The 13,415-nt window shown below is 47.5% G+C and overlaps 1 protein-coding gene across 3 annotated transcripts in view; it reads left to right on the top strand.

Annotated features, from left to right (window-relative positions):
• Window positions 1-11,791: 11,791 nt before the first annotated feature.
• RNF24 (ring finger protein 24) overlaps window positions 11,792-13,415 on the top strand; it is a 121,636-nt gene continuing 120,012 nt past the window's right edge. Inside the window, exon 1 of one of the 3 annotated variants that reach the window (XM_085642671.1) lies at window positions 11,792-12,248. The gene's annotated coding sequence lies outside the window, so the exon portion shown is untranslated. Of the gene's footprint in view, window positions 12,249-12,279; window positions 12,609-13,415 lie in introns of those variants that run through there. The other 2 variants (XM_085642669.1, XM_085642670.1) reach the window with 2 other exon arrangements.

Below are 13,415 nucleotides of genomic sequence, written 5' to 3' on the forward strand. Positions count from 1 at the left end.
TAGAATCCAAAGTTCACAGGGGGAGATGGGATCCTTGCCATTTGAAGTCATCAGAGTCCAGACCACATGTTTGGCATCATTGGTCAGACTGTGACCAGCAGGTCCATGTGGCAGATGATGTCAGTCAATGAGGTGATGCTGTCGCACATGAAGGCCAGGTGCCAGGCCAGGTGACCTGGAAGATGTGGATGGTCCGCTGCCTCTCACGGTCTTTTCCGTGGACAACCCACCTTCCTCTGGGGACCCTCAGATGCAGGCCTTGACAATGCTTGGGACGCTCCGTCGGACGAATCCTCCTCCTGCCTCCCTGTGGCTGGTGGTGGTCTTCGCCTGGTGGCACAGGGAGGATTGCCCATGTTGTCGGCGATCCGACGGAGTGAATGGCTTATGTCCCTTTGCACCGTCAGGAGCTCAACCAGTCTTGCCTCCATCCAACATTGGTGTTCTTGTTGACTGGCCTGTTGCTCGGCCTGCTGGTTCTTGATCTCTGTGAGGGTCACCACTGCCTGGCTGAACTCCCTGGTGTCACGCCGGTACGCATCCATGATGTTGTGTATGTGTGACATACCGGCCACTTCAGCTGGCTGGTCAGGTTCTCGCCTCCGGCTGCCTCCACTCCCACCACCCCTGCCCACACAAGCCTGGCCTGTCGTTGTGGGCACATCAGGTCTATGGGACCCCTGAGGGATGGCAGTGGCGGTGTTGTCTGCCTCCTCCTGGGTGCCCGCCGCACCTTGTCCCTCCTGGTCAGACTGGCTCAGTTGTTCACTGCGGGCAGGGCTCCTGGATGTCTCCTGTGATGTGCCAGGAATGGGGGCGGTGGTTGGCACAGATGGTCCTGGACCAGGTTCTGCAGGGGCTTGGACACCAGAGGGTCCAGGTCGGTCGGGGTCAACCGCAGAGTGTTGAGAGGCGCCGCTGCCGGTGGGATCAGGTTCCTCCCGGGCCAGGGACTGTGAATCTTCATCACGTTGCCCTGTGTGCGAGAGACAGACAATGTTAATGCTGTTTCATTGAACATGCATGTTTCATACACGTTCAAGTTGGCAGTGTTCCTCCAGGTAGTTTTATGTGCCTAGCATTCTCCTCAATGTTCACTTGTGGATGGGTATGTTGCGGGGGACAGATTGATATGTTCTCCTGAGTCTTTGACATGTAGATTTTTGGCTTGGATGCTTCTTCGGCTATGTATTGGTCTTGTTGTGTTACATGTCCATTGTGACAGTGGGTAAATCCATTGCCTGTCCCGGGGGTGTCTGCTTGTGTAAGGGGTGTGTGTGACAGGGCCTGCTGGTGTGTGTAGTGTGATTTGGCCCTGGGGCTCCCAGGTGATGTAGCTGTCCCCCCATGGAGCATGCTGTCATGACAGTGAGTGTGAGTTCCTGACCTAGATATCTGACCTTGTTGTCTTGGTGTTTGTGTTTGCACTGGTCACAGGAGGGCCTTTGCTGCCTACACCCGGGCCGAGTGTGAGCTATCTTGTCAGTACTTTCCCAATCCCTGTGCATTGCGCATGGTGCATGGGTATGTACCTGGGCCATATGGGATGAGGGCAATTGTGTCTGATTTGGAGTTCAACAATGTGTTTTGTGCCACCCACCCTCCCAGCATACCGGACATCCAATCTTGGGTTGGTGCTTGTGTAGCATGGGACATAGCATGGCCTTGCTTTCTCAATGGGGCTTACACATGTTAGTGGCATTAGCGTTATTTTTGACTGTGGTTCTGGCCGGTGAGGGCTTGTGGGTAGTTGCGTGCATTTGGTGTAGTTGGGGTGTGGATGCCATTACCCCCATGTTACCTATGTTGTTTGTGTACTCACCAGGCTCTGGAAGTCCTTGCAGTCCATGTACTCCCACCGGCGGAAGCAGGGCCATCACCTTCTCCTCCCAGGGATGGAAATGTACTGGTCTGCGGGGCCCACCACCTCCAGTGATGTTGCTCTGGGCGTAGTCATCATTCATTTTGCGCTTTACCGCCCTCCGCAGATCGTACCACCTGGCTTGGCATTCATTCCTGGTCCTTCTGATGGGTGCAACAGCATTCACCCTATCGACGATCCTCTGCCACAGGCGTGGTTTTTCAGCTAAGCTGGTCTGTCTGACCAATGTTCCAAACAGCTGTGGCTCGACTCTGATGACTTCATTGACAAGTATGTCCAGCAGCTCCCTTGTGAAGTTTGGATTCTTGTCTGTGGGCATGGTGTGGGGTGAGGGTGTGGATGGTTGTGGGTGTGTGGGTCTGAATGTGACGGTGTGGGTCTGAATGTGAAGAGGGGGTATGTGTGAAGGAGGTTGTGTGAAGGTGTATATGTTAAGGTAGATGGGTGCAGTTGTTGGTGTGTGCTCTCTAGCTGCAGTGAGTCTATTGCAAAGGCTCATGGTTTGTGTGTGTGGGCACTTTTTATTGGTCCATTTGTGGGTGGGCCTCAGTTTGAATTTTTGGTGGGTGTGTTAAAAGGGGTGGTTGTGAGTGTGGCCCTCTGTTTGCCTGTTTGGATGTGTCCAGGTCAGTCATTTCCATTTTTTGTTCACTGTAGACGTGTTTTGTGGTGTTGTGCGAGTCGAATAGACCCTCCTTGTGCTGTTTTACAGTGTCTGTGGTTCAGTACGGTACAGGGGTACGAGTCGTACAGGCACACACCCCCATGCGTTGTGTATGTACGGTGCGTACATGGACATTGCTATGTACAGTGCGTACACCGCCATTGCTATGTACGGTGCGTTCACCGCCATTGCGTATGTACGGTGCGTACACCGCCATTGCTATGTACAGTGCGTACATCGCCATTGCTATGTACGGTGCGTACACCGCCATTGCTATGTACGGTGCGTACACAGACATTGCGTATGTACGGTGCGTACACCGCCATTGCTATGTACTGTGCGTACACAGACATTGCGTATGTACGGTGCGTACACTGCCATTGCGTATGTACGGTGCGTACACCGCCATTGCGTATGTACGGTGCGTACACCGCCATTGCTATGTACGGTGCGTACACCGACATTGCTATGTACGGTGCGTACACCGACATTGCTATGTACGGTGCGTAATACAACATTGGTGCGTACAACAACATTGCGTATGTACGGTGCGTACACAGCCATTGCTATGTACGGTGCATAATACAAAATTGGTGCGTACAACAACATTGCGTATATACGGTGCGTACACCGACATTGCATATGTACAAGGCATTCCCCGTGTACGGGACGTTTTCCGTACGATTCGTAAATCGGAAAGCCGGTCCGGATCGTACTTGTACGGTCGGACTGTATTTTTAGGCTTCGTACGGAAGAGTGTCCGGGTCCGTCTCGTACACCTTTTCCAGATACGATTCGTACGGATCGGGCAGATCTGTATGTTTTTTTCCCGTACGAATCATACTTCACAGGTCGGACGTGACTTGTACGATTCGTAAAGAATAAATTACGGATACGATTCATACGGGACAAAAAAATACAGGATCGGAATCGACCCCTAAATGTGTTATTTTTACTGTTTTATCATTGTTGCAAGCTGTTTTGGCGTCCAGGAGATCGAGACTTGATAAATTGATGTATTGTTTTAGTTGGATGGGTTATTCACGTTTTGATGATTATTAGCTTATGTACATTTTTGCAATGATTTTTATAATGATGATGCTGTTTATTTTCTTGTATGGCTGTTTTATCAATTGGATAAAGATTTTATGATGATGGTCATAAAGCCACAGCTAAGTCCCTGCATACATAGGGACAAAGCCCTGCATAGATAGAGCAGAATGTATGCACAGATGGAACTGAGCTCCTACAGATATTCTGTTAAGTTTCTTCACAGACAGTTTATTTCTTGCACTGAACCAGAGCAGAGTTCCTGTTTTAGAAATGAGGTTTCTGGTTGGTTAGGGAATAAACTTAAGCCAGGCAGACCCACCACTCTAGTCAGGGCAAGTAAGTTACACACCAAAGATAATCTATGCTCACCCCCTTGGTAGCTTGACAGAGGCAATGTGTAACAAATGTTTACACTCATACACACAGTAACACATTGAAAACACTACAAAATGACTCCACACCAGTTTAGAAAAATAGCCTATATTTATCTGAATCATACAAGAGCAAAACGACAAAAATCAAACATATACAAATCAAGATATCCTTTTTTTAAATTAAATTGAGTATAGCTCTTAGAAATCAACAATAGCTCCAACTGGGGCTATTTAGTCGTGATCAATGGCTCGACAAAGTCAGTCTGACCTCGATGGAGCTAGGGCCAGTTACAGAGTCAGGCAGACCCCATTACAGTACCTTGGAGGCGTTGTGAAAAACAAAGACGATGCAAAAAACAGAGGACGAGAGGCATCATGGAGGCCGGAGTAGTGTCTGTTTCTTACTGTTTCAGGGGAGGTGATGCGTCAATCCCTTATTGCCAGCAGTGGAGGTGATGCGTTGCTTCCTTACTGCTGCAGGGGAGGTGACGCTGTGGTTGCTGGTGCGGTACCTCGGTTCCTTACTGTGGAGCGGCGATGATGAGGTGTTGAGAGTCAAGCTACAAAGCTAAGGCTTCCACGGCGTTGATGTTGGACCCGGCCACAGGGGTCAGAGTGGCGCGCCAAGGACTTCAGTGGTACATTGCTTGAGACTCGTGTAGTGGCGGAGCTTCTAAGGTGCTGCATTGTCGTTGGAGCCTGCGGTGCAAGTCACAGTCGGTGTGTTGAGCGGGACCATGGCTCCGGTACAGGCAGCGGCACGGTGTCAGAGTTGCAGACAGGTGCCAGTTACGAAGTCGATCGTGTCGATGCCTTGAGTTCTTCTTAGTAGCACCCCAAATCCACTTCCAAAGGCCCTGGAACTGGATTTGGCACCACTTGGCAAGTAGGACACCTCAGCAGAGGGATCCAGGGGTTGCAGGTGAAGTCATTGATGGCCCTGAGACTTCTTAACAGGAGGTAAGCTCAACTCAAGCCCTTGGAGAACCTTGGAAACAGGATGTAGAAAGCAAAGTCCAGTCCTTTCACTCACAAGACAAAAGCAACAAGCAGCAGGCCAACGCAGCAAAACAAACAGAAAAGTGGCAGTCCTTCCTGACAGCTATCCATCTCTTCTTCCTGGCAGAATGTCCTCAACCCAGAAGTGTTCTGAGTATATGGTGCCAGAGGTCCAGTACTTATACCCATTTCAGTCTTTGAAGTAGGCAAACTTCAAAGTGAAGTATTTTTCTAATGTGCAAGACTCTGCCTCTCCCTACCCTGGCTCCAGATACACTACAGGGGGTGGATACTTCTTTGTGTGAGGACGTGCACAGACCTATTCAGCTGTCAGTGTCAACTCCTCCCACCACTCTAGCTCAGGAAGGCACATCAGCCTGGTGATGGGCCATCAGGATATGCATGGCATACCTCAGTTCCCTTTGTGTGACCGTCTAGAGTGAATGCACAAACAGCCCCACTGTCATCCTGACCCAGACGTGTATTTAGAGACAGACAGAGGCACAGAATGGTTAAAGTAAGAAAATGCCCACTTTCTAAAAGTGGTATTTTCAGACCTGCAATTTGAAACCGCCTTTACTAAAAGATGTATTTTATAATTGTGAGTCCATTTACACCAAACTCCAAGGGCCCGATTCACAGAACTAACTTAATACAAAATCCTAAACTTACTACCATTTTCATATTCACAGAAGGCACTTACTCACTTCGGTATTCACAGAAGTTAGGAGTCCTAACTTTAGGACTCCTAAATGCCTTTTAAAATTAGGATTTTTCTCAGTTTAGGTGTCCTAAAGTTAGGACTCCTAACTTTACTACTACTAAACTGAGAAAAATCCTAATTTCAAGGCTTTCGGTATTCACAGAAGGCATTTAGGAGTCCTAAAGTTAGGAGTCCTAACTTTACTACTACTAAATTGAGAAAAATCCTAATTTTAAGACTTTCGGTATTCACAGAAGGCATTTAGGAGTCCTGAAGTTAGAAGTCCGAACTATACTACTGCTAAACTGAGAAAAATCCTAATTTTAAGACTTTCGGTATTCACAGAAGGCATTTAGGAGTCCTAAAGTTAGGACTCATAACTTCTGTGAATACCGAAATGAGTAAGTGCCTTCTGTGAATACCAAAAGGAGTAAGTGCCTTCTGTGAATACCAAAATGGTAGTAAGTTTAGGATTTTGTCTTAAGTTAGTTCTGTGAATCGGGCCCCAACTTTCTATCATCTCCCAATTGGCAGGTACATTTGTAAGATGTTAAAAGACAGCTCCAATGCTTATGTGTGGGAAATATAGGCATTGCTGTAGTGAAGAACGAAATTAGCAGTATTTCACTACCAGGACATGAAAATCACAAAAGTGCATGTCCTACCTTTTAAATACACTGCACTCTGCCCATGGGGCTACCTTGGGTCTACCTTAGGGTTGCCTTATAAGTAATAAAAAAATAAGGTTTGGGCCTGGCAAGTGGGTGCACTTGCCAAGTCGACATGGCCGTATAAAACTGAACACACAGACACAGCAGTGACAGGCTTGACACATGTTTGCAGGGCTACTCATGTGGGTGGCGCAATCAGTACAGCACGCCCACTAGCAGCATTTGATTTACGGGCCCGGGACACACATGGTGCACTGTACTAGGGACTTATTAGTAAATCAAATAGGCCAATCATGGAGGAACCAAATATCATTACATTATAGAGAGGGAGCACTTGCACTTTAATACTGGTCAGACAGGGGAAACCACGCCAAAATGTGCAAGGTCTAACGCCCTTTATACATAGAGCTCAGCCTCTGCACAGCATGAGACGTGCTGAGTCATAGATTGTGTTGAGCCAGTTCACAGGCAGAGTTCAGCTCTTTCAATATACTTTACTACAATGTAAAATCTGAACTTCTGTGGGGACTGAGATACCAGTGACCAGCTTCTAATCTGTGGGAGTACAACAGGTCTCTCAACCAGGTTAGTCTCTGACATAGCCTGTCTCTGATAGGAAGTTCGGAGGTAAAGGTGGGAGAGAGGATGAGGATGAGAGAGAAGGGATTGAGGAAAGAAATTTTAGAGACAGATAGACGAGATAGAGAATAGCGACAGAAAAGAGAGAAAATGTGTGAGAGAATATGGAGGGAAGAAAGAGAATGTGACTGGGATAGAAAAAGGGAGAGAAAGTGTGAGAAACTGGAGATGGCAGAGTGGGTGACGTGCCAACATGCAGCTAGCAATGATACTAAGGCAAACTTTACTGCACATTTTGCCTAATAATTGTGTTCTGTTCTTCGCTAGACATCTGACTCTCACCTTGTGAGCAGGCAATGCCACTGCTGGTTGTGAATGTTGCAGGTACAAAAAAACATTTTGGATAACACCTATAATTTTTTTTATTTTTTTTTCAAACCAAGCACTGGGCGGTGGCGAAGGTGTTGCCCACAAAACATAGTCACTTAGCAGCCATTTTTTAGAACTTTAGAAGGTGGTATAACAACTTTTGAAACACTGTTTCACATGGGACATTAAGCATTAACCTTTTGCATATTTTGGGGAGTTCCGTCTTTATTGAGATCATTTCTAAAAATAAACATTGACAAACCAATGTTTGGGGCTTTTGTAAGGACAAATTATTAGAAGGATCACTAAAGCATACCACAGGCGCATAGTCACATGGGCAGTATCCCTAGCACAAAGAATAGGTCCTGTACATGTGGCCGTAGAAGGTGCGGTCAAACAGAGAAGGTATAAAAAGAGCAGCAATTGTGAAAGCTTCCCTGCAGAACAGGTAGAAGATGAGCCTCAGCAGAAATGTGTCTCTCCTTCACAGAACAGGTACAGATGGGACAACTGCAGCGCAAGCTTTGCTTCCTTATAGCGCAGGTGCAATTTAGGTGACAGCAGTGAGAGCATCCCTTTTATACAGAACATTCATGTCCTGGACAGCAGCAACGTAAGTTTCACTTCATATCGGCCCCTATAGTGCAAGCTTTCTTTCCTCACAGAACAGGTACTCCTTAACAGCAGCAGGGGAGAGGATGTGGCGCAGTGGCCAGAGCTGCCGACTCGGGCACTGATGATTTGAGTCTCGACATTGGTGCAATATCCTGTGATTCTGGGCAAATCACTTAATCTCCCCATGCCCCTGGACGGCGCCTGGATACCTTCACGGGTGATAAGCTGCGCTATATAAATCTACAAACTAAACAGCAACAAACATCCTTCTCTCGCTCACAGTAGGTACCAGAAGTGCAATCTCAATATCCATTTAGAACAAACGCAACATGAGAGCTGCAGTGCAAACTTTTATCCTGAGAGGACTGTAAGGCAGAGGATGTATGTTACACACACTTCTTTGAAGCAGATGTAAAATCCACTGAAATGGGTATACTGGTGAAAGTGTGAGTGCTAGCGCCACTCTCACCGCGGTGGCATTCTGACAGTAGTTGTGTAGTCACACTCATTTACTTAAGATGCTGTTAGAGGTGCTTCTGACATATCCTGAAACTTCTGGATCTGTCCCATGGAGTCCTGCTGCTGCCTCAACTCCTACTTGTTCATGTCCTGGAGCCTCGCTGCTGTCGCTGAATCTTGCTTTCAGGTCTCAATGCTGACAGGCTCTGCAACTCATGCTCTTGCCCCTCAAGTTTGTGCTGCTGCTATCGCAGACAAACCAGTTACTGCTGCTGTCTCTCCGAATACTGCTGCTAGTGGATATAACCAATGCCCTGCTTCTTCAGGCCATCATGAACAAGGCTGTAACTCACCAGTGAGCCAGCTGTCGGTCCTTCTGCTATCACCCCTCTGGGCTCGATGGCAGCAGGCAAACACTAAACTCAGTAGATGGATGTGTGTAGAATAAAGCCTGTGAGCGCGGGTCAGACTCAAGGGTACATTCAGCAGCCTCGGGCTCCATTCATAGTTTCCTCAGCAGACAAAAGGTCTAAGCACTCCCCTAGACTGCAAGCTGTAACTTCGATCTTTCTGTGAGAGATCAGTGGGCACCTGCACAGGTGGAGGAACATGACCTCAACCCTGGCTGGTGGTGCAGGTGGTGTCCACCAGTTGAAGCTACAGGATTCCTGTGCAAGGGGACAGCAGTTTCAAGGGCATTCTCACACCTTCCCCCATACATGGTCTATGCCTAGGCCTCCCTCTGGTTATCTCACGATCTCTTTGTCTAATCATGCAGCAGTGCCTTGTGCTGTGGATGTTCACTATAACAAGATATAATGTCATGTTTACACAGTTTCAGCTCATTCATAAACATGACTGACAACATTATTCACCATTATGAATTTTCCAGTGCACCATGCATACATTTAAATGTTGGCATCTCAAGCCAACCCTCTTTCATGTAATTTATTATTGCTTTTGAAAATCTCTTATTTCATATAGGTATTTTCGGTTATGGACATTTTTTTCTGTATTGTCTGTATATGTTCATTATTATGAAAATTCAATAAAACATTTTGAACTCAAAAAAGCTAATGTGACTGAGTGCAAGTTTGGCTTGGGCATGTGTCTGTATTTTTTTTTAAAGATATTTAACCCACAGCTCACAAACAGAAACTGGCTTTACTGGTTGTAATTTGCAATATTGACACTTTCCTGTCACAGCAGCGCATAGCCATTCAAAGAAAGGATTGAAGGACCAGGGACTGAAACAAGATTCATCAACCCTTTGCATACTATTTTATAGTAATTCCACAGTAAAAAAAAGAGATGTACGCGTCATCTGGACCACGATCTCTGTTCCACCCTGATGGGTACACTGGCGATAAATCACTGTTAATAAATCATTAGATCATTGAGAAAAACGTAAATATTAATGTTATGTACTATGTTACACTTTAACCCATAGTTCATATGCACATAGACAAACCTGAAACTTAAACAACAGACAATGTAATAAAGGTGCTACCTCTGTATATTACCTATATACTACAATAATTGGCATTCCGTCTACTCACTAGACAGCATGGGAAACACAGCACAATATCTATGAAAAATGTCAAAAGAATATACGTGTCCACAAGGATTTGTGAAGGTGAACGTTTGGAGCATTTTCAACTCTTAACCTTTTTTTGAATGCTTTATTACACCAACTAAGGAAGAAGCTGTGGTGTTGTGACTGAGTCAACCTGGGGACCAGGCTTTGAATCCAGCTTTCTGCATTTATCTGTAGAAATGAGAAAAACTGGGAGCCACACCCATATCATACAAAGCTCTGTTGCTCCCCAGATAAGTCTTTGCTGTAACAATATAAGCTCATACGTGTTTTTACATTGTGAAGTTATCCTGCTTATTCCACTCTGTGGATGCCCCTTCCTTTTAGGCTTTTTGTGAACACCCCTCATTTTGTGACTTTTACATAGAAGCTCTATATAAGTTTTTTTATCCCAATACATGCGCCACACCTTTAAGAGGGTTGATATAAGTCTGCTTCTCGATGTCTGATAGAGCACTTTCTTGTTTGTTAGGAAATCCCCCCAATAGACATCTTCTTGTTCCCTGAAGCATTTATTATGTGTCTCATGTTACTTTTAGTACGAAAAAACACCTTTACAATAAGGCTTTCTTTTCTGAATGTCAGGTGTGCACACAGGCACAAGATTAGCTTGGTACGAAACATCTTGCAGACACTTGATACTCGAATGTCTGGCGGATACTCTCGAAACTCCAGCAGTGCTTACTGTCTGAGTGGAAATTATTGTCAAAGCCAGTAGATCTTGCTCTTATGTGTGAAAATACAAAGCAAAACCAAAGGGGATGATGGACGGAGTGTTGAACATTGCAAGCACTGACCCCCAGTCAACTGATCTGGGTTTAATCCATCATCATTCTTTAGCTCACTCCACCACCCCAGTTCAGACATGGCCATATGCAAATCAGTCTGACCCTTTGCCTCATGGGAACAGTCCAGCCCGAACTGCCAAGCCATGTCTTCCCTGGCCCGGAAACAAGCATCCTGGGACCGGTGTTTGGCTAATCAGGCGCCATCAGCCAGGCTAGCTTGAATCCAGTGGCAAAGTGAGCAAGGGACCCACGTCTGGGCATACCCTGCCAACTTAGAGCGAACAAAGCAAAACCAAAGGGGATGAAAATACAGGCATGCCTGGCATGGCTGGATACATACAGAAAATATCATGCTTTATGTTGAATGCTCTATGTTATACTTGCAAATAACAGTGAATGTGATGCTCATGATCCCCATACACACTAATAGACCTGGCTTCATTTTAGCTCTCTCCAGCCTAAAATTACCTCTGATTCAATGTCAGTATGCAAACTTCATCCCCCTATATTTTTTCAAAATCTCCCATTTTCCAGTTTTAAAATGCTGTCCTGTATGTATCCCCCTGCGTCAGTGTTTCCTATATGCGTAATGCACGCAGTTGAAAACAGCAATAACCAATAGCTGTGCAGTGTTGGGCTGAGAGTTAAAAGAACTTTATAATGAAGCAAACCGATGAACGTACGATTTTTTTTTACACAATAAAGCTAATTTTTCCTGAGACTATAGCCTATGATTGATAACTTGAATATGGCATCCAAGTGCGAGTGCATCTTCACTAGTGACATAAATATAGAACTAAATTGTATATGGCATCGAAGTGCATGTTTATTGGTGACATAAATATAGAAGCACTATGCTCGTTTTAAAGGAGGACCGGCGCCTTCTACGAGCAACGTGATAACTCCTCGACTGGGCGCTTTTGGTTTCATTTCCTCCCGCCCGCGGTCGCGCCACGCTCGGAGCCCCAGAACGCTTCCGCCCGTGTGCGCGGGAGGGAGACGATAACCCAGAGATTGCAGCCGCGCGAGCGGTAGGCTCGGCAGCTCGCGCGGGGTGTGAGTGGCTGCGGATGTTCCTCCGGCTGTCCCCCGTCTCTCCCTCCCACTCTGGCCCGGCCCTCCCTCCTGCCCCTCCTTCCCTGGGCGGCCGCCTCTCTCGCTGAGCTGAGTGCGGGAGGAGGTGGGTCCCCAGCCGTGCTCTGCGTGCTACACACCCACTAGAAAACCTACAGCCTGCCTGCAGCCCGCGGGAGTCCGGACCTAGCTCGTGGCCGCTGCAGGGACGTCGGAGCGCTCTTGTCCTCACTGAAGCGATCAGCTGGCGGGGTGACCTCGTGCATGCCCCCCATCTGCGTCGTGGCGCTTCTCCCCTTCATTGTCTGGCTCCTCGTGCTCCCGCCCTCTCCGCCGCAACACAGCGGGACTCTTCTGGCTCCGGTGCAACAGGATCTGGCTCCGGGGGCGGGGAGTGTGCTGGCATCCGCGGGTGACCAGGGTATGTATAGCTGGGCTATTCCGGGGTACGAGGGGGTGGTGGGCGGCCTCCTCTCAGGGAAGGGTCACGCATGGAAGGGAGACGCCGCAGGGTGGTCGGCCATTCGGTGGGCTTCCTGCAGGAGTGCCTTGGAGGATGCACTGTGCTCGAGCCCTGCTTCTGGAGCACACAGTATGCCTTCTGCAGGGCTACCGGGCCTGTAGTGCCGTGAAGAGTGCACACCTCAAAGGGTTCTGTGCCCTGTGGTGCTGTTCACACACAGTGCGTCCTGCACGGAGGACTGGATCGGTTGCCTGTGGTGCTTGTCGTGCAGTGTTTCATATGCACGATTCATTCTACAGTATAGTCCGTCTCAGAAGCGTATGTTTTCCATGCATGATGCATTCTACTGGGAGGCTGGGTCTGTTGTCTGTATCCACCAATGCATGATTAATTCTGCAAAACAGTCAGACTCTGTGTCTTGTGTTATTTCTTGCATGATACACGATGGCTGCGGCAGTGCGCTTTAGCGTGGCATAGTATGCAGGGATGTCTGTTCTTTCAGTCTCCTGTGCACTCCATGAAGGATGGTGGATTGGATTGTTTACACCCATGATGCCTTCTGCAGGGGTGGCTGGTTGAGTGGCTTGCATAGTCCCCACCCATGATGCGTTATGCAGGGATATCTGGTTCAGTTTTGTTTCCATCCATAATGATTTCTGCTGTGGTGTTTTCTACAGTGCCTTGTATTGTTTCCACCCGTGATGCATCATGCAGTGGTGTCGGCCTCAGTAACTTGTGTTGTTTCCACCCGTGATGCATCATGCAGTGGTGTCTGCCTCAGTGGCTTTTATTGTTTCCAATAATGATATAATGCATTCTGCAGGGGTTTCTGCTTCAGTGGCTTAAATCGTTTCCACCCAGGATGCATTCATCAGGGATGTCGGGCTTAGTGGCTGTTATGATTTCTACCCATGATGCCTTTTGCAGAGGCGACTAGCTCAGTAACTTGTTTCCACCCATGATGCAATCTGCAGGGGTGTGTGGCTCAGTGGCTTGTGTCCACCCATGATGCATTCTGCAGGGGTGTGTGGCTCAGTGGGTTGTGTCCACCCTTGATGCATTCTGCAGGGGTGTGTGGCTCAGTGGCTTGTTTCCACCCATGATGCATTCTGCAGGAATGTCTGG

Source organism: Triturus cristatus, chromosome 2_2 (genome assembly GCF_964204655.1).
Source record: "Triturus cristatus chromosome 2_2, aTriCri1.1, whole genome shotgun sequence".
Lineage (NCBI taxonomy): Eukaryota > Metazoa > Chordata > Amphibia > Caudata > Salamandridae > Triturus > Triturus cristatus.